The sequence below is a fragment of the Lactuca saligna genome, chromosome 9 (genome assembly GCF_052625555.1).
Source record: "Lactuca saligna cultivar CGN05327 chromosome 9, ASM5262555v1, whole genome shotgun sequence".
Taxonomy (NCBI): domain Eukaryota; kingdom Viridiplantae; phylum Streptophyta; class Magnoliopsida; order Asterales; family Asteraceae; genus Lactuca; species Lactuca saligna.
The window spans coordinates 63,639,428-63,658,773 of NC_136425.1; positions in this window are offsets into that span (position 1 = coordinate 63,639,428).

Below are 19,346 nucleotides of genomic sequence, written 5' to 3' on the forward strand. Positions count from 1 at the left end.
TTTGGCCAATTTTAGAAGAAATGAGACAAATTTTACAAATTGGTCAAAAGAAAATATTTAATGCAATGGATGGAACGACATTGATTTTATTAGAAGTTTATTAAGGTGGGAGTCCAGCTAAAGACTCACACAAAAAGAAGCGCTTGCGGGAGGCAACCCGTCATTAGAGTTTGCTTTTCTTTTTCTTTCTAAACTTCTAGTATTTAGGGATAATTTAGGATTTTTATTTTGATTTATTTTTATTATTACTTGGTATTTGTTTTTAATCTTTTCAGAATATAGGGTGAAGGATAGAATGAGTGAATAAAGTGTGAGGAAATAAAGTGAGGGGTCGAGTCGTAGACGAGAAGATTAGAAGATTTGAGTGATTTTGTAAGTCTGATGGTTTTAACGATTAAAAAGGAGTTTTGTCATTGAAGAATATAAGGAGGTGCATTACCTTAATACCCTCTTTGACCTCAAAAACAAACCTGAAGCAGAAAGAAGAATTTGCACGATCAGAGCCGAAAACTCGTCGAGTGCACCCTTATAACTCGACGAGTTCCAACGAAAATTCACGATTTCTGCCCATATGACAATTCAACTCGGCGAGTCTCCACATAAAACTCGACGAGTTGCTCATTCTTTTATCTTTGAGTCGACAATTTGATTCAATTCAAGGCGGTAATTGGCTATATTTTTGAAGACCATTTCTAGGCAATACCAAGATGCTTTTTCCCACATATTTGGAGCTGTCAACCGCATGAGACGAATGACACCCGAGGCATGGATGAGTTGTTCCCATGTCTAAAATCAGCTGAAGATGGAGCTTTAAATGAAGAAGTTCAACATTGCAACTACTATCCCATGGGAGTTTGTTTCAATTCCCTCTTTATTTTATTGTTCTTTATCATGCATAATATGCAATAGGGACATTGCATAAATTAAGTGTGGGGTAGGGGGTTGGTTATATTAGTTAAAATCTTAGTTAATTTATGATAAATTTTGAAAATTTTGCATTAAAATTGCTATGGCTAATTTAGAAAAAGAAATTAGGATTCTATGCTAGTGTTAAGTTTGATGATTGCATGAAGACCCAAATGTTTAGTTGAGCCTATACACGTTACAATGCATTTGTGGCTTCCTCATTCTAGTGAAATCATGGGACAAAAACATGACCTCGCTTAATTTGAAGGATGCAATATGTTTAGCATCGTGTACCAGAAATGTATCCAGGAAAATTATTATCGTTAACTAATAAAGGTTGAAGTTGAGCGCCCCTGCTTAAGCATGTAGGGTTTTGAGTGGAAAAAGTGAGTTACATGTTAAAGAAAAAAGAAGGAGAGAATTACAAGAAAAAGTTTAAAGAATTTTTGGAGCATCAAAGCTATGGTATGAAGTTCAAAGATCAAAAATTCTGAAGTTGAAGATACCCAAAAATTAAAGTTCAAATGTCAAAGAAGTGAAGAATTCCAAAAGCGCTCCATAGTGGTATCATAAATTGTAATGATCTAGATTATGTATGCTTGGGTTGCTCAACCAAAAATATCTTGATGTTAGGTGGTTTTCTGCGGATGGATTCGGAGGGATGCATAAAATGAGCATTGTTCGGAAAAAGTGGGCGAATGTTTATGAGGATTGTGAGTATTTAGAGTATGGGGGTTCCTTAGGAAAAATTTTAGACACAAATGCATGCGTTGCAATCTTGACATAATGGATGAGTTTGATTGGAATTGTCTTATATGATATTAGTGTGCTAAAATTTAGTTTTGCTTGGGGGCAAGCAAAGGTCAAGTGTGGGGTATTTTGATATGGGCATATTTAGTTATAAAATTCATGCATTATCTTAATACTTTATGTTGATTTTATCTAATTTAATGAACAAAAGGTGCTTAATTAGTTTATAATTTCATTTTTTAGCAACAATGACATGATCTGATGGAAAAAGAAGTGGAAATAGCGATTGGAAGCTTGGATCTTGGATTTTGAAGAAAGAAGGATGTTGCTGGACAGCTTGACCCATCTTCGGTGTTTCGTCCATATATCATGAACCATAACTCCGATTGATGAGATTAAAAATGTTCTGAAAACTAGACACAATTTCGGACGACTTTCGTGTTTTGAGAAAATGCTTATTCCAAACGGACTCGACGAGTATGCCATATACTCGACGAGTCACTTCGAACTTTCGCGATTCTGGACGCGCTGACTTGCCGTACACGGGTTTGAAGTGACGGACTTGCCGAGTAGCCCCTATTTTGTGAAAATCTATATAAAGGGACTTTCAGATCGATATCCTAGCATATAGATGAACCCTTGGAGGCCAATTGTCGACTAGTGGTGCTGCTGGAGCGTGGGAAGCTAAGGAATCAACCCTACATTCAATTTTAAGGAGAATCAAGTCAAAATCAAGTTTACTCTTACCTAATCTCTTGTTTGAACTATGTTTTTACCAATTGATTTCGTTTTTGAGCTTGTTTCTGATATAATCATGAGCTAAAACTCATAACTTCTATTTAGGTAGATGAATTTGTGAACATGGATTGATTATTTGATTAGGATTAATTTTAATTGGTGATTATGTTTTATTAAGCTTGTAGAACCTTATGTGTTAACAATAACTATTCTTCTGTTAATAAATCAGTAATTAAGTTGTATGAACATCTTTTAGTTATTAATTTCATATGATTTATTGTGACCACATAGTTGTATGTCTAGGAATAACGAATGTGAAACTAGAATTAACTAGAAGATAGGTAAGTTAATGTGTGAGCTTGTTTGATGAACATCAGCAAGAGGTTTATTGAAGGGCCAATTTAATTAACCATTACAAGTCTTATTTAACCCGAATCAATAACTAGGAAATCCTTTAATTTAGACAATTGGCCACTGCTTGAGTTAATTTGTTTCCTAAGGATTAGTAACAGCGAACGTTAAACTAATCATCTTAGTTGGTAGCCAATGATGAATTAATCCGATACATTGAAATCATCCATGGGAGCAAATGAGTCGAACCTAAACAGAAGTCCTGTTTATTATTGAATTTAGTTGATTTTTATTTGCTTAGCTCTTAGTTTCTTAGTTTAAGTTTTAGTTAATTGTTTTAGTTTCTAGTCTTGCAAAACTAGAGAAACCCCCTTTCTGTTACTTGTTTTATTAAGATAATATTAGCATTTCTTTTAATTGCTTACCGTTCTTTGTGTTCGATACCCTACTTACCTAAACTAAACTACTAATCGATAGGTACACTGCCTTTTGTGTGTTCGTCTTTGTGTTTAAGTTAGTAGGATTAAAACTAGTTTGTTTTACACACACACACACACACACACATATATATATATGTATATATATACAACGAAAGGGGCAGGTTAGGGTTTATCTCTGTGAAGTGTGGCCGCCCAAGGAGGCTATATGTGCCTTTAAATAGGTCCCAAACCCAGGGATTTAGGGTTCCTCATTCTAGCACCTACTCGGCGAGTAGCCCCTTGGAATCATCGAGTAGGTCATTAAACCTACGTGACCATGCGCGACTCGGCTCGTTGAGCCTTAGCATTAACTCGTCAAGTCACTCTATAAAATTCAAAAATAAATAATTAAAATGATGTACCTGGGATTCCGGATGTTACAATTCTCCCCCACTAGAATCAGACTTCGCCCTCAAAGTCATGCTCCGCAAAAAATTCTGGATGTTGCTCCCACATCTCTGACTCCGGCTCCCAAGTCAACTCGGACCCCCTCCGATGTTTCCACTGGACTTGAATCAGGGGGACTTCCTTGTTGTTCAGAACTTTCATCTTTCGATCCAAAATCGCGGTCAGCTTTTCAATATAATTCAGGCTCGCATCCACTTGAATGTCCTGTAACAGTACCACTGCTCAACTTTCTCAACTGAGACACGTGGATGGTGTTATGGATTTGGCTCAACTCTACAAGTAGCTCCAACTAGAATTCCACCCTGTTCACTCTGGCGATCACTTTGAAAGGACCAATGTACCGAGGTCCCAACTTGCCCCATTTCTTGAATCGAATAACCTCTTTCCAAGGGGATACCTTCAGGAGTACAAAGTCTCGATCTGAAATTCAAGCTCGGATTGTTGCCTGTCCGCATAACTCTTCTGGCAGCTTTGTGCCGTCAGTAATCTCTGTCTGACTTGCTGAATCTACTTGATCATTTTCAGCACTATCTCCATGCCACCCATCACTCTTTGTCCCACTTCTCCCAGTAAATGGGATTCCGATACCTTCTCCCATACAGAAGCTCATAGGGAGGCATAAAAATACTCAAATGATAGCTGTTGTTGTAAGAAAACTAAGCCAATGGTATGTAGGTGTCCCAACTTCCTCTGAAGTCCATGACACATGCACGCATCATGTTCTCAAGAGTCTGAATCGTCCACTCGCTCTGCCCGTTGGTTTGTGGGTGATAGGCGGTACTGAAATGCAAGTGCGTGCCCAAATCCTCATGAAACTTCTTCCAAAACCCGAAAGCAAAATGCATGTCCTGATCCGAAACTACCGAGACCGGCACCCCATGACGTTCTACCACTTCTCTCACATAGATCTCAGCCAATCTCTCTGTAGAAGAGCTCTCACTAATAGCAAGGAAGTGAGCACTCTTCGTCAATCGGTCCGCAATTACCCAAATCGCGTCAACTCCTCGCACAGTCCTTGGAAACTTGGTGATAAAATCCATCGATATCTGCTCCCACTTCCACTGGGGAATCTCAAGGGTATGTAATGGACCATGTGGACTCTGGTGCTCCGCCTTGACCCGTCAGCATGTCAAGCACCTCTCAACTACCCATGCAACATCTCTCTTCATATAGGTCCACCGATAGTCTCTCTTCAATTCTAAGTACATCTTTGTATCCCCAGGATGGATTGAGAATCTCGATCTATGCGCCTCCTCCATCAGTATGCACTAACTCCGCCCATATAGGGCACCCAAATCCAGCCTCAGAAAGTTATAAGTCTTCGGCTATCCGTCACAAACTCGGACACCTGCCCAATCACCCGCTCCTCTTGCGGTTCTCCGGTTTCATGGTCTCCTGATGGGCTTCTCCAATGGTATCCAATACTGGAGTCATCACTGTCATCGTCATGCCCACATCTCGAAACGGGGAACTCTCCGCTCTATGACTCAGGGCGTCGGCCACCATGTTAGCCTTTCCCGGATGACACATGATCTCACAGTCATAGTCTTTCATCACATCCAACCATCTCCTCTGCCACATATTTAGCTTGGGTTGATACATTAGATACTTCAGGCTATTGTGGTCCGTGTAATTGGTACACCGAACCCCATACAAGTAGAGGCGCTAGATCTTGAGGGCAAACACCATCACCCCTAGCTCTAGGTCATGGGTGGGATACCTCGTCTCATGAGGCTTCAACTGTCTCGATGCGTATGCTATCACGTGTCCTCTCTGCATTAGCACCGCACCCAACCCATATATAGATGCATCTCAATAAACCACAAAATCCTCTATTCCCTCGGGAAGAGCTAACACCGGGGCTTCGCACAATCTCCGACGAAGAGTCGTGAATGTGGTCAGTTGCTTGGGACCCCAAGCAAAAGCAACGCCCTACCGGATAAACATGGTGAGGGAGACGGTAATCTTGGAGAAATCCCTGATAAATCTCCGATAGTAGCCGTCCATCCCTAGAAAACTCCTGATCTCGGTGGGGGATCTTGGCACCTCCCATCTCATAATTGCCACAATCCTAGCCGGATGGACCAAAATGCCATTCCGATTAACGAGGTGTCCCAAGAACTGAACCTCTCGTAACCAGAAACCAGACTTGGAGAATTAGGTGAAAATCCTCTCCGATCTCAATACAACCAGAATCTCTCTCAAAGTCTCCTCATTCTGCTCTCTGGATCACGAATACACCCAAATATCGTTGATCAACATGATCACTGATTGATCCAACATAGGCCTGCACACCCGGTTCATGAGATCCATGAAAGCTGTCGGTGCGTTGGTGAGCCCAGAAGGCATCACCACGAACTCGTAATATCTATAACGACGTAAACTTTCAACCAAAATTTTCATTTTTAAAACACGTAAAACTCATATATTATATTTCATGAAAATCATAAGTGTCTCAATGTCAACATAAAATCTCAACAAAAGTCAATTCCCATAATCCGCAAAATAATCTAGAATAGGTGTGTACAATCACGACGGTGCCTTCCTGCGATCCTCTGAGGTGCCTGAAACACATAACACATAATGCGGTAAGCACGAAGCTTAGTGAATTCCCCAAAATACCACAAACAAAAACTAGAAACTCGAGGCTATAGCTCTGTAAGACCCTCCAATCAGTGTGTCTCAGTGGGACCCTCCAGTGCCACAGCTTGTTGGACCCTCCGGTCCGGTCTGGTTAAGAACCCTCCGGTCTCATAGTTCGTTGGACCCTCCGGTCCGATCTAAGTAACACATAGTGTAACATACAACACATATCACACAAACATGCATAACTCAAGCAAGCACATAACACCCTCTAGTCACACATAGTTACCACTCTAGGTAAAGTATAGTGAGAAGACTCTCATCGAAGTAAGCAAGCAAATACAACTCGTACATGAATCACTGAAACAGCCTCCGCCTAATACATATGGTGATTATATCTAATTAGACCAATTATTCTAATAAACTCCTACTAACCCCTCTCTAACTCTTGGTAAGGGTAAAAGACCATTCTACCCCTCCATGGTCTCCATTACCCATATTTGGTCCAAACTCCAAAAGTCAACATAAGTCAACTTGAGTCAATAGTCCATGTTGACTCAACTCGTCGAGTCCCCCCGTTCCCTCAGAGACCTTATGAAAACCAACTCTACTCGCCGAGTAGACCCATCAACTCGTTGGGTTGATTCAGACTTTATTGGGTAAACACTAATCGACTTGTCGAGTCTGCTCATGGACTCGGAGAGTTCATCCAGTTCATAATCCCATTCAGACTTTTTAGGGTAGATCTATCACTCCAAACACTAGATCTAGGCTCCCTAGGCTCAAAAGTAACATAAAGCTTCGATCCTTATGTTCATGCATGGCATAAGTGCTCCTTAATGCCATTACAAGCCCCAGGGAAGGTTAAATGCATGTGGACCTGCCTCTAACTCAATAAAGTTCGAATCTTTGGACTCTTAAGGCCTTCTATAGTCCATATTTGAGGTTCTAACCTCAAACCATGCTCAAATAGCTCAAGAACACAATATGATTTGGGAGAAAACCCTAAAAACTCCCAAAAATGAGATCTAACGAATATGTGGCCAATATGAGAGTTTTTTACCTCACAATAGTAGCTAATGACAGAAGAATGCAAGATCCACAACTTTCCCTTGATCCACCAAGCTCTTCCAATCCCTCCTCCAAAATGCATAAGAATGCTCAAAATGATATCTCTCTCTCACTCTCTCTATACAATGAAATGGGCAGGTTAGGGTTTCTCTCCGTGATGTGTGGCCGTCCAAGGAGGCTGTAAGTGCCTTTAAATAGGTCCCAAAACCGGGGATTTAGGGTTTCTCATTCCCGTGCCTATTCGGCAAGTAGCCCCTTGGAGTCGTCGAGTAGGTCATTAAACCCACGTAACCATGCGCGACTTGACTTGACGAGTCTTAGCATCAACTTGTCGAGTCACTCTATAAACTTCAAAAATAAATAATCAAAATGATGTACCTGGGATTCCGGATGTTACAATTCTCCCCCACTAGAATCAGACTTCGCCCTCGAAGTCATGCTCCGCAAATAATTCTGGATGCTGCTCCCACATCTCTGACTCTGGCTCCCAGGTCAACTCGGACCCTCTCCGATGTTGCCACTGGACTTGAATCAGGGGCACTTCCTTGTTACTCAGAACTTGCACCTTTTGCTCCAAAATCGTGATCAACCTTTCAATATAATTCAGGCTCGCATCCACCTGAATGTCCTCCAGCAGTACCACTGCCGACTCATCGGCCACAAACTTCCTCAACTGAGTCACGTGGAAGGTGTTATGGATTTGGCTCAACTATACATGTAGCTCCAACTGGTATGCCACCCTACCCACTCTGGTGCTCACTTTGAAAGGACCAGTGTACCGGGGTCCCAGCTTGCCCCATTTCCTGAATCAAATCACCCCTTTCCAAGGGGATACCTTTAGGAGTACAAAGTCTCGATCTGAAATTCAAGCTTGGATTGTTGCCTGTCCACATAACTCTTCTGGCGCCTTTATGCCGTCAGTATTCTCTGTCTGACTTGCTGAATCTGCTCGATCATTTTCAGCACTATCTCCATGCCACCCATCACTCTTTGTTCCACTTCTCCCGGCAAATGGGATTCCGGCACCTTCCCCCATACAGAAGCTCATAGGGAGGCATACAAATACTCGAATGATAGTTGTTGTAAGAAAACTAAATCAATGGTATGTAGGTTTCCCAACTTCCTCCGAAGTCCATGACACATGCACACAACATGTTCTCAAGAGTCTGAATCGTTCGCTCGCTCTGCCCGTCGGTTTGTGGGTGATATGCGGTACTGAAATGCAAGTGCATGCCCAACTCCTCATGTAACTCCTTCCAAAACCTTGAAGCAAAACGCACGTCCCAATCCGAAACTATCAAGACCGGCACCCCATGACGTGCTACCACTTCTCTCACATAGATCTCATCCAATCTCTCTGTAGAAGAGCTCTCACTAATATCAAGGAAGTGAGCACTCTTCGTTAATCTGTCCACAATTACCCAAATCGCGTCAACTCCTCGCGCGATCCTTGGAAACTTGGTGATAATATCCATCGATATCTGCTCCCACTTCCACTGGGGAATCTAAAGGGGCTGTAATGGACCAAGTGGACTCTGGTGCTCTGCCTTGACCTGTCAGCAGGTCAAGCACCTCTCAACTTCCCATGCAACATCCCTCTTCATACTGGGCCGCCGATAGTCCCTCTTCAGGTCTATGTACATCATAGTATCCCCAGGATGGATCGAGAACCTCGATCTATGCACCTCCTCCATCTGTATACGCCAACTCCGCCCGTATAGGGCACCCAAATCCGGCCTCGGAAAGTCATAAGCCCTCAACTATCCATCACAAACTCGGACACCTGCCCAATCACCCGCTCCCTATTGCGGTTCTCCGGTTTCACAACCTCCGCTTGGGATTCTCGAATGGTATCCAATACTGGAGTCATCACTGTCATCCTCATGCCCACATATCGAATCAGGGCACTCTCCGCTCTACAACTCAGGGCGCCGGCCACCACGTTAGCCTTGCCCGGATGATACAGGATCTCACAATCATAGTCTTTCACCACATCCAACCATCTCCTCTACCGCATATTTAGGTTGGGTTGATCCATTAGATACTTCAGGCTCTTGTGGTCCGTGTAAATGGTACACCGAACCCCATACAAGTAGTGGTGCCAGATCTTGAGGGCGAACACCACCACCCCCAGCTCTATTTCATGGGTGGGATACCTCATCTCATGACGCTTCAACTGCCTCGATGCGTATGCTATCACGTGTCCTCTCTGCATTAGCACCGCACCCAACCTGGATATAGATGCATCTCAATAAACCATAAAATCCTCTATTCCCTTGGGAAGAGCTAACACCAGGGCTTCACACAATCGCTAGCAAAGAGTCTCGAATGAGGTCAGCTGCTCGGGACCCCAAGCAAAAGCAACGCCCTTCCGGGTCAACCTGGTGAGGGGGACAGGTATCTTGGAGAAATCCCTGATAGTAGCCGACCATCTCTATAAGACTCATGATCTCGGTGGGGGATCTTGGCACCTCCCATCTCATAACTGCCTCAATCTTGGCTGGATCGACCAAAATCCCATTCTGATTAATGAGGTGTCCCAAGAACCGAACCTCTTGTAACCAGAAATCAGACTTGGATAATTTGGTGAAAATCCTCTCCGATCTCAATACAACCAAAATCTCTCTCAAATGCTCCTCATTCTGCTCTCTGGATCTCGAATACACCAAAATCTCATCGATGAACATGATCACCGATCGATCCAACATAGGCCTGCACACCCGGTTCATGAGATCCATGAACGCTGTCGGTGCGTTGGTGAGCCCATAAGGCATCACCAAGAACTCGTAATATCCATAACGACGTAAATTTTCAACCAAAATTTTCATTTTTAAAACACATAAAACTCATATATTATATTTCATGAAAATCATAAGTGTCTTATTGTCAACATAAAATCTCAACAAAAGTCAATTCCCATAATCCTCAACATAATCTAGAACAGGTTTGTACAATTACGCCGGTGCCTTTCTGCGATCCTCTGAGGTACCTGAAACACATAACACGTAACAAGGCAAGCATGAAGCTTAGTGAATTCCCCAAAATACCACACACAAAAACTAGATACTCGAGGCTATAGCTCTGTAAGACCCTCCGGTCAATGTGTCTCAGTGGGACCCTCCAGTGCCACAACTCGTTGGACTCTCCGGTTCGGTCTAGGTAACACATAATACAACATATAATACATACCACACAAACATGCATAACTCAAGCAAACACATAAGACCCTCTGGTCACACATAGTTACCACTCTAGGTAAAGTATAACGAGAAGACTCACCTCGAAGTAAGCAAGCTAATACACCTCGTACATGAATCACCAAAACAGCCTCCGCCTAATACAAATGGTGATTATCTCTAATTAGACCAATTATTCTAATAAACTCATATGAACCCCTCTCTAACTCTTGGTAAGGGTAAAAGACCATTCTACCCCTCCATGGTCTCCATTACCCATATTTGGTCCAAACTCCAAAAGTCAACATAAGTCAACTTGAGTCCATAGTCCTTGTTGAATCAACTCGTTGAGTCCCCCGTTCCCTCAGAGACCTTATGATAACCAACTCTACTCGCCGAGTAGACCCGTCAACTCGTCGGGTTGCAGCGTGTTCAGACTTTATCGGGTAAACCCTAATCGACTCGTCGAGTCTGCTCATGGACTCGGTGAGTTCATCCAGTCCATACTCCCATTCAGACTTCTTAGGGTAGATCTATCATTCCAAACACTAGATCTAGGCTCCCTAAGCTCGAACGTAACGTAAAGCCTCGATCTTTACGTTCATGCGTGGCATAAATGCTCCATAATGAAATTACAAGCCCAAGGAATGTTAAATGCATGTGGACCTACCTCTAACTAAATAAAGTTCGAATCTTTGGGCTCTCAAGGCCTTCTCTAGTCCATATTTTAGGTTCTAACCTCAAACCATGCTCAAATAACTCAAGAACACAATATGATTTGGGACAAAACCATAAAAACTTCTAAAAATGAGAGCTAACGAATATGTGGCCAAGATGAGAGATTTTTACCTTATAATAGTAGCTAATGATAGAAGAATGCAAGATCCACAACATTCCCTCGGTTAGATGCACCAAGCTCTTCCAATCCTTCCTCCAAAATGCACAAGAATGCTCAAAATGATCTCTCTCTCTCTCTCTCTCTCTATATATATATATATATATATATATATATACACAACGAAAGGGGCAGGTTAGGGTTTCTCTCTATGAAGTGTGGCCACCCAAGGAGGCTGTAAGTGCCTTTAACTATGTCCGAAACCCGGGGATTTAGGGTTTCTCATTCCAGCGCCTACTCAGCAAGTAGCCCCTTGGAGTCATTGATTAGGACATTAAACCCACGCGGCCATGCACATCGACGAGTCTTAGCATGAACTCGTCAAGTCACTCTATAAACTTCCAAAATAAATAATCAAAATGATGTACCTGGGATTCCGGATGTTACAAATGCTTCACTTGTTGCTATGTACTCTGATTCACGGGTGGAATAAGCCACCGTGTCTTTCTTGGAACTTTTCCAAGTAACCGCTCCCTTATTAAAGGTGAACACCCAGAAAGATTGAGAATGTAAGTTGTCTTTTTTTGTTAGAAAGCTAGCATCACTATACCCAGTTACTCTCAATGTATCACTACCACCAAGTACTAGGACCCAATCCTCAGGATTTCACAGATACTAGCGAATATGGTTAGCTGATATCAAACGAGCTTTATATAGATTTCCCTAATTACGACTGACCATTCTAAAAACAAAGGACACATCAGGGCGAGTACATCTCATGAAATACATGATAGATCCAACGGCAGAAGGATATGGAACTCTACTAATTTATGATATCTCAACATCGGTACTCGGGCTCTGAGTCTTACTCAGTAAAGGGAGTTCTCCCTTATCGGAATTCTCCATGCTAAAACATTTTAGCTCCTTTTCCAAGTATGTACTTTGACTAAGTAAAATTAGTCTTTTACTCATGTCGCTCAGAATCCTTATCCCTAGAATATAGGCAACCTCACCCAGATCCTTCATAGCGAAACATTCTCCAAGCCAAGAATTAACCTCTTGCAAAGTTAGAATGTCATTTCGTATAAGAAGTATGTCATCACCATACAATACCAGGAAGGTTACTTTATTCCCACTAGCTTTAACATATACACAAGACTCACATTCACTTATAGAGATGGCAAGCTCCTTGACCTTTTCGTCAAAACAAAGATTCCATATGTGAGAAGCTTGTTTCAATCCATAGATTGATTTCTCAAGCTTACACACTCTATTTGGATACTTTGCATTTACAAAACCCTCTTCCTGAATCATGTAAACATCCTTAACTAACATCCCACTAAGGAAAGCGGTTTTGACATCCATCTGCCAAATTTCATTGTCTTGAAACACAACTATCGCGAGCATTACCCGAATAGATTTTATCTTAGCCACTGGTGAGAAGGTTCCATCATATTCAATCCTTGGGGTTTGAGTAAAACCCTTCGCAACCAGTCGAGCCTTGAAAGTGTGTACCTTTCCACCCATGTTGGTCTTCTTCTTGAAGATCCATTTACACCCAACTGTCTTTCAACCTGGTACACTATCAACCAAATTCCAAACCTAGTTGTCATACATGGACTTGATATCAATGTCCATTGCCTCTTTCCATTTGGTTGCCTCAGGGCCTACCATTTCTTCCTTGTAATTAACATGTTCATCCAAATTTACCAGTGTACTATCACTGATAAACGTATCATCATCTGTAGTAATATGTGAGAGAACAAGAATGATCTGATGCGCCGGGACAAGGTTTGAAAACTCAAACCTTAAGTAAATGCTTAAGATCAATGTCTGCTTGCTAATAAATGTTCCAATCAAGTCTAGATAGACCAGTCAAGTCTGAGATAAAGTATTCAACAAATGTTCAAGCCATAAATGAGAATAAAGATCAAGGTAAAGATAATAAATGAAGAACAAGAATAATTTTTTAGATAATATTTTGAAAGATGAAACAACTTGAACATGCTAAAGGTTTGAATAATTCGTCACTTAATTTAACATTGAATGCTCCTATAAATAGGAGAGCATGAAACATAGTACAAACTGGTAAACATACAAAGGACTAGATATTAGGAGTGTTTCTGACATTCTGATTGTCCAAGTTGACAAATAGACTAAATCCTATGAGATGTCTAATCATGCTACGCGACAAAAATAATAAATACAACAAGACAAAACATTGACTTCGGATCACCAATTATTTCAAACATAAAGTCCATTCCGGAATGCTTTCACTTCTAATCTCCTTATCACCAACTGAACTTCACTTCGGTCAGGGGAAAGGCTATCTTGGAGAAGTACTGAATGAATCTTTGATAGTAGCATGCCAATCCCAGAAAGCTCCAAATCTTAGATGGAGACCTTGGAACCTCCCACCTCATCACGGCCTCCACCTTGGCCGGGTCAACCGAAATCCCGTTTTGGTTAACAAGGTGCCCAAGAAACTGCACTTCATGTAACCAGAACTCACACTTGGAGAACTTAGCATACAAGATCTCCCTCCTCAGAGTATCCATAACCTCCTGCAAGTGCTCCTGATGTTGCTCTCACGTCTTGGAATAAACCAAGATGTCGTCGATGAAAACTATCACAAACCGATCCAACATCGGTCTGCACACGTGGTTCAAGAGATCCATGAACGTGGCAGAAGTATTGGTGAGCCAGAAGGGCATCACCACAAACTCATAGTGACCATAACGCATCCGAAAGGCAATCTTCTGCACATCCTCATATCTGACCCTCATCTGATGAGAACTCGAACACAAATCGATCTTGGAGAACCAAGATGCTCCTTGTAGCAAGTCAAAGAGGTCATCAATCCTCTGGAGTGAGTAACAGTTCTTTACCGTTACCTTATTCAGCTCCCAATAATCTATACACATCCGATGCGACTTGTCCTTCTTCTTCACAAATAAAATCGGGGCTCCCCAGGGTGAACTGCTCAGTCTAATGAATCCCTTGTCTAATAGGTCCTGCAGTTGTATGGATAGCTCTTGCATCTCACGAGGAGCCAACCAATCTGGTGCCTTGGCTATCAGAGCCGCACCAGGGACTAGGTCGATCCTGAAGTCTACCTGTCTCTCCGGAGGTATCCCAGGAAACTCCTCGGCGTATACATCTGCAAACTCTCGTACTACTGGCACATCGCCCACTGTCGCCTTACCCACCTCCTGGGTATCCATAACATAGGTGACATATCCTGCGCAACCCTGCTGAAGGTAGCACCTAGCCCTCGCCGCTATACATAAAGTTGGTCCTTTTTGTGGCCTCTCGCCCTGAATCATTAGCTCTCCCCCACTTAGGGTCCTGGCCTGCACCAAATGCTACACGCAGACAATCACCGCCCCATTGGGGCTTAGCCAATCCATACCTATAATAACCTTGTTCCCACGCAAAGGTATGGGAACCAAGTCTACCAGGTAAGGCTCCTCGAAAAATCTCAAAACACAATCCCTGAAAACCTCTGATACTCGTACTGACCGGTCATCCGCAATCTCGACCTCTAGAGGGCAGTCCAACATGCCCGAGGACTCAGGAAACTTCTTGCTAAGCGCAAGAGATACAAACGATCATGTAGCACACGAATCAAACAACATCTGAATTGGGATGCCGTTCACATGGAACAATCCTTAATAGAGAATACATATATCATATCAAAATCAGCGACATAACATAAAAGAGCAAAGAGAAGAAATCATACCCGTCACCACATCGGGTGCGGCGTGTGCCTCTTCGGTTGTCAGCTGAAATACTCGACTCCGCACCACTAGAGCCTCTGCCTTGACCTTTTGACCATCCGCCACTCGTCGAGTCCATAATCCTCAAACCCGGACCAATCCCCAATTCTACTCATTGAGTGTAGCAAGAACTCGACAGGTTCTCCTTCAATCATACCATCGAGACCATCTTCATCCGACTTGCTGAGTTCATCCTTGAACTCGTCGAGTTCATCTCACTCATAAGAATGCGTCCAATCTATGACTCGCCGAGTTGTAAGAACAACTCGTCGAGTTCATCTTCAAAGATTGGGAGATTGCCTTGGACTCGACGAGTTTGCTCAAACACTCATCGAGTCCAATGATTCTCAGGTCCCTTAAGAGCCTAAACAACTGAGGGATCTTCCACACTATCATCTGGTCCACCAACAGAAAGGATTTATTGGTCATTACACCCCGACTCGCCCAGTCCTAAGAACGACTTGTTGTTTCCATCCTTGACCATTAGTATACAGTCGATTTAAATGGGTCTTAACACATCAAAACCATAGATCTGGCCTCCTAATGTCCATTTTACACATAAAGCCTCAAGCTTGGTGCATATGCATGGCATCTTTGGCTCAAAAAGCCATAAAATATGGTCCACAAGATGCTTGGGGTGTTTATGGCAACAAAGTGGGCACCTTTATGCCATAAAGACCCCCAATAGCCCTAGATCTGAAGCACAAACTTACTTTTTATACTCAATCCTGAATACATCCTCACTAGGGCTTAGAAAGATGAAGAAAAAGGTCCAAAATCAAGATCTAGACAATGAATAGACAAGGTTTCAGCTTTATACCTCTAATAAGCTAGAAATATGCTCAAAACTCTTGATCTTCTTGTTTCCCCTTGATCTCACAAGCCTCCTTCTTTTCTTCAATCTTCAATCACAAAAAGTAACACCACATGGCTCAACAACACACTAAAAATGGCTAGGGTTTCGAGTTAGGGTTTGCTCTGGATGATGGGGGGTAAGTTGAGGGGTTATAATGTGTTTAAATAGGGTGCAAACCCTTAATATAGTGTTTCACTCAAACAGTTTCTACTCGCCGAGTCGGTCTCCCGACTCGTCGAGTAGACTACGTAAACTTCACGCAGATCATGACTCTACTCGATGAGTTGGCCTCCAACTCATCGAGCCAACTCATCGAGTCCCAGAGAAAAACATAAGAAATACTTGAATTAAAGGCATACCAGGAATCGGGTGTTACAAATCTTCCCCACTTATCTTAGACTTCATCCTTGAAGTCTGATGCTCGGTCCTGAAAAAGCTAGGGGTAATGCTTCCTTATCTCGCCCTACGGCTACCAGGTCCATTCCGAGCCCTTGCGGTGCTGCCACTCCACCTTAACTTGCTCCACTTTCTTGTTCCTCAGATCCTTCGACATCCTGTCTAGGATTGCCATTGGCCACTCGATGTAATTCAGGCAGTCATCCTCCTGAATATCCTCTAATAGCACTACTGCCGAATTGTCCACCATACACTTCTGCAACTGGGAGACATGAAAAGTGCTAGGAATCTGACTGAGTTCGACTAGCAGATCCAGCCTATATGCCACCTTGCACACCCGGGCTACAACCCTAAAGGGTCTACTATACCTGGGCCCCAGCTTGCACTGCTTCTTGAATCGAATGACGCCTTTCCAAGACGACAATTTCAGGAGCACAACATCCCCGACCTGGAACTCCAGGTCCAATCGACGCTTGTCAGAATAACTTTTATGCCGAGTCTAAGCGGTTCTAAGCCTACTCTGAACCTGCTGGATCCTCTTCGTCATCTTGAGTACCACCTCGGTACTCCCCATGACCTTTTGACCAACCTCACCCTAGCATATCTAGGTCCTGCATTTCCTCCCATACAACATCTTGAAAGGAGGACGGTCGATACTCGCATGATAGCTATTATTATAGGAAAACTCCGCCCACTAAAGGTAAGTATCCCAAATACCCCCGAAGTCTAAAACGCACGCCCTTAGCATATCCTCTAGAGTCTGGATGGCTCGCTCGCTCTGACCATTCGTTTGTGGGTGAAAGGCAGTACTAAAATGCAGGCGAGTACCCGGCTTGTCATGAAACTTCTTCCAAAACCTAGAAGTGAACCGTACATCCTTGTCAGAAATCACTAACACTGGCACCCCGTGCCAATGCCACTACCTCCCTGATATAGATGTCGTCCAACTTTTCGACCAAAATGATCTCCTGAATCGGAATAAAATGGACACTCTTGGTCAACCGATCAACGATGACCCAAATCGAATCTACTCCACGCGCGGTCCTGGGAAGCTTCGTGATAAAATCCATAGTAATATCCTCCCACTTCCATAGCAGGATATCCAACGGTTGGACCTTGTCCTGAGGTCTCTGGTGCTCAGCCTTGACCTTCGTGCAGGTCAGGTACCTTTCCACAAACCAAGCTACGTCCGTCTTCATACAGGGCCACCAATAATCAAGACGAAGATGCCTGTACATATTCATCGCCCCGGGATGGATAGAGTACCTGGATTTGTGCGCCTCCTCCATCAATACTTGGCGCACACCTCCATGATATGGGACCCACACCCTACGGTGAAGGGTCAACAATCCACGACTGTCATAGTCGAAGGAGGAAACTTCACCCATAATTCTCTCGCTCTTCCGATGTTCCTCCTTTATGGCCTCCTGCTGGGTCTCCCGGATCCACTCCAATAGTGGAGTCACAATCATCATCCTCATACAGATATCCCTGATCGAAGTTGCCTTGCGGATAAGCGTGTCGGCCATGATATTGGCCTTCCCCGGGTGATAGAGGATCTTACAATCATAATCCTTTACCACATCAAGCCATCGACGCTGCCTCATATTTAGATTTAGTTGATCCATGAGATACCTCGGGCTCTTGTGGTCTGTGTAAATGGTACAACGAACCCCATAGAGGTAAGGATGCCAAATCTTGAAGGCAAAAACAACAGCCCCCAACTCCAAATCATGCGTCGGATAGTTCGCATCGTGAGGCTTAGACTGCCTCGAAGCGTAAGCGATAACATGCCCTCTCTGCATCAATACCGTGCCCAAACCCGAGATGGACGCATCACAATATACTAAAAAATCATCCATGCCCTTTAGCATGGCTAAGATTGGTGCCTCGCAATACCGCACCCAAACCCGGATAGTTCGCCTCGTCGATGAAAACTATCATAGACCGATCCAACATCGGTCTACACAAGTGGTTCATGAGATCAATGAATGTGGTAGGAGCATTGGTGAGCCCGAAGGGCATCACCACAACTCATAGTGACCATAATGCATCCGAAAGGCAGTCTTCTACACATCCTCCTCTCTGATCCTCATCTGATCATAACCCGAATACAAATCGATCTTGGTGAACCAAGATGCTCCCTGTAGCTGGTCAAAGAGGTCATCAATCCTCGGGAGGGGGTAATGGTTCTTCACCGTTACCTTATTCAGCTCCCGATAATCTATACACATCCGATGCGACCTGTCCTTCTTCTACACAAATAAAATCAGAGCTCCCTAGAGTGAACTGCTCGGTCTAATGAATCCCTTGTCTAATAGCTCCTGCAGCTGTATGGATAGCTCTTGCATCTCAGGAGGAGCCAACCGATATGGTGCCTTGGCTATCGAAGTCGCACCACAGACTAGGTCGATCCTGAACTCTACCTGTCTCTCCGGAGGTATCCCAGGCAACTCCTCGGGGAATACATCCGCAAATTCTCGTACTACTGGCACATCGCCCACCATCGCCTTACCCACCTCTTGGTTATCGATAACATAGGAAACATATCCTGCAAAACCCTACTGAAGGTAGTTCCTAGCCCTCGCCGCTGAACATAAAGTTGGTCCTTGCTTTGGCCTTTCACCCTGAATCACCAGCTCTCCCCCACTTCTGGTCCTGACCCGCACCAACTGCTGCATGCAGTCAATCACCACCCTATTTGGGCTTAGCCAATCCATACTTATAATAACCTTGTTCCCCTGTAAAGATATGGGAACCAAGTCTACTAGGTAACGCTCCTTGAACAATCTCAAAACATAATCCCTGAAAACCTCTGATACTCGTACTGACCGGTCGTTCGCAATCTCGATCTCTAGAGGGTAGTCCAACATGCTCGAGGACTCAACAAACTTCTTGATAAGTGCAAGAGGACAAACGATCGGGTAGCACCCGAATCAAACAATACCTGAAGTGGGATGTCGTTCACATGGAATGATCCTAAACAGAGCATACATATATCATATCAAAATCACAACG